The sequence below is a fragment of the Pteropus vampyrus genome, unplaced genomic scaffold (assembly GCF_000151845.1).
Source record: "Pteropus vampyrus isolate Shadow unplaced genomic scaffold, Pvam_2.0 Scaffold575, whole genome shotgun sequence".
NCBI lineage: Eukaryota > Metazoa > Chordata > Mammalia > Chiroptera > Pteropodidae > Pteropus > Pteropus vampyrus.
The window spans coordinates 559,229-562,389 of NW_011889356.1; the positions used below are offsets into that span (position 1 = coordinate 559,229).

Sequence of the window (3,161 nt, forward strand, 5' to 3'; positions counted from 1 at the left end):
TATATGTACAATAAGATGAGCTAGCAGAATTCCTAAACAAAGGAATAAAATTAGGATACATTATTTTCTCTCAGAGCAATTATATGTTTTACAATGTGTGCAGTGACATTCGTCCTATGACTTTAGGCATTCCATAATCTAAGAAGCATGATAATAAATTAATGACCTGCCTCCCCTTGAGAAGGAAAAAGTCATTACATGGCAATGGAATATGATATTCAAACCCCCAAGGTGAAGACTTTCTAGAGAGTTCCCCTGTGATATCACTCTGTGATATCAGCAAGGTTAGAGTGAATTGGCCCAAAAGTCAACAGTAAATTGGACTCTTTCCTAAGAATCTGTAATAGTGCAAAGAGGTGATTGTATTTAAAAAAAAAAAAAAAAAAAAACAGTAAATTGGACTCTTTCCTAAGAATCTGTAATAGTGCAAAGAGGTGATTGTATTTAAAAAAAAAAAAAAAGCAAAGTTCTGGAACTATGGCAAGGTGTTTTAGACATATAGACTAGACAGGAGTAGATACATGAAGAAAAACTGCTTGGGTTTCTATCCATTTTCCAGCTTCTGGCCAGGCCTTCCTGTTGCCCACCTGCACTCTTGACCTTGGGTTTCATTTGTCATTCTACATCCTTTTTAAAAAAACATTTCTGTTCAAATTCAATCAAGTTGGTATCAAATGCTTCAGCCAAAGAGCACTAATTTCTCAAATGCTGAATTGATCGTCATTTCTCAAACACACGATTCACTTCCCTCTTCTGTGCCTTTTCTTCACTCAAGCTCCTTCTTCTCGTCTGGAATTCAGCTATTCAAGTGGCGGGGGGCATGTTCACTTATCTCTGACTTCCTGGAGCCCAGTTTAGTATCAGAAACAAAGCAGGCATTCACATACTGTGGTAGACAGAATAATGGTCTCCCAAAGACATCCATATTCTAATCCTTGTGAATATGTTACCTTACATGGCAAAAGGGATTTTGCAGGTGTGATTAAATTAATGGTCTTGAGGTAGAGAGATTATCCTGGGTTGTCTGGGTAGGCCTAGTGTAATCATAACAGTTCCTATAAGCGGGAGGCAAGATATTGAGAAACAGTGAAAAAAAAGAGACGTGACCATGAAACCAGATGTTGGAGTGATGTGCTTTGACCATGGACAAAGAGGCCATAGTCAAGGAATACAGCTGACCTCTGGAAAGTAGAAAAGGCATGGAAACAGATTCTTTCCTGAAGCCTCCAGAAGAAAAGCAGCCCTTCCGACACCTTGATTTTAGACTTCTGACCACCAAAATTGTAAAAGAATAAATTTGTATTGTTTTAAGCCACTAACTTTGTGGTCATTTGTTACAGCAGCAATAGGAAACTAATATGCGACTAGTCACTGACCAGTTAATTGAATGGTTAAATGAATGAATACATATGCAATGCTTTCTGTAGAGCATTTTTCTGCTGTTATCCCTGATATAAACTGACCTATCTGAGGTCTAGACAGCAGCCAGACCTACTGGCTTCCCACCTGAGTCTCAGTGACTGGAGCCTCACAGAGTTCAACTAACCCTTGACCACCACCAAAGAGTCAATGGGCTCCCTTTTAGGGTAGGGAAGTGGGCCACCTCCTTTGATAAGCTGAAAGATAAATATCAGCTCTTTCTCTTGAGCCACAGGATAGACAGAGGTCAAATTGTGGTTATCTCTGAGAGGTGGGATTTTAGGTGATTTTTGTTTTTATATTACGCTTCTCTGTGTTCTTATAACTTTTACACTAAATACATATTTTTATAATGAGAAAAATAAATAACAAAATAAATTTTATTCTGGAAAAAAATCCTCTTTTACCTAGGCTTTCAAAACACAGTTTTGGTCTACGGCCATACCACCCTGAGCAAGCCCGATCCAGTCAGTTCTCAGAAGTTAAGTAGGGTCGGGCCTGGTTAGTACTTGGATGGGAGACCACCTAGGAAGACCAGGTGCTGTAGGCATAAAAAAATAAATTAAATAAATAAAAAATAAAATAAAAAATAAAAAACACAATTCTGCATTTAATGTCAGTTTTGTTTTTGAAACAACAATTAATAAGAACCATCTTGTTTTCAAAGGAAACGCATATTAAGTAAAGAATGGAGTATTATATGGGATTAGACTGAATGTTTTTCTCTAGCTGTCTCCTCTGATTGCAGTCAGCATCCAAAGTCAAACGATGGCTCTGCATGTTGTAAGAGGAGCGAACAAACCCCAACCAGGAGACTAGGACTCTGGCCTTACCAAGGATACCTGTGGCATCAATGTCTTATTAGTTATTTCAGGGGTTGACAGACTTTCTCTGCAAAGGGCAGGTAGTGAATATTTTAGGCTTTACAGGTTATACAGTCTTTGTCAAAACTAGTCAACTGTGTCATTATAGTGTTAAGGCAGCCATCCACAACATGTAAACAGTGTGACTATGTTTCAGAAACACTTTAATTATAGACATTGCAATTTGCATTACACATAATTTTCATGCATCACAAAATCCACTCATCTTTTGCTTTTTTTTCAACTATCTAAAAATGAAAGGAATTCTTAGCTCACAAATCATAGAGAAACAAGCAGCAGGCAATTGCATTTGGCCAATGAACCATAGTTTGCCATCCTATAGTTTATATCATTTTTTTTACAAAGAGTTGAAGAAATAGATTTTTACTCTCAATTAACTACGTAATATGGAGTTTTCCTTATAAAAATAGAGTTCAATATTTTTAGAAATACACATTAAAGGCATTGCTTTGTTATTGTGCATAAACTATGATTAAGCCTAAATATTTAGAATCTTCGCATCATTAAAAGTTACTGATTGCCACTTCTGATTTCCAGTTCAGCATATTAGGAGCTTGGAAGTTGCCACTTTATCCTACTAAGTAAAAATCTGAACAGACCTAAAATCAATAACTTCTGTAGGATACATAAAACAAGTAAAGAAACAGGGCAAATTGCTGCCTCTAACATTAGAGAGACAGGCGGGTGAATATAGGGAGTCATGGCTTACCAGAAGAGACTCAGAAAGGAAACCACCTTGGGAACCAATGCCAGAGAGAGGAAAACCTTAACTGTAACTGATGACTTGCTGAAGGCTCCATATAGACGACTCTGAGAGTTTAAAACTCCAGGGGGACCCAGCCATGGGGGAAGTGGGGG

General features: G+C 37.6%; 1 pseudogene; it reads left to right on the forward strand.

Annotated features, from left to right (window-relative positions):
- The first annotated feature begins 1,850 nt into the window (after nt 1-1,850).
- LOC111733558 lies at nt 1,851-1,969 on the forward strand (annotated as a pseudogene).
- The last annotated feature ends 1,192 nt before the right edge of the window (nt 1,970-3,161 follow it).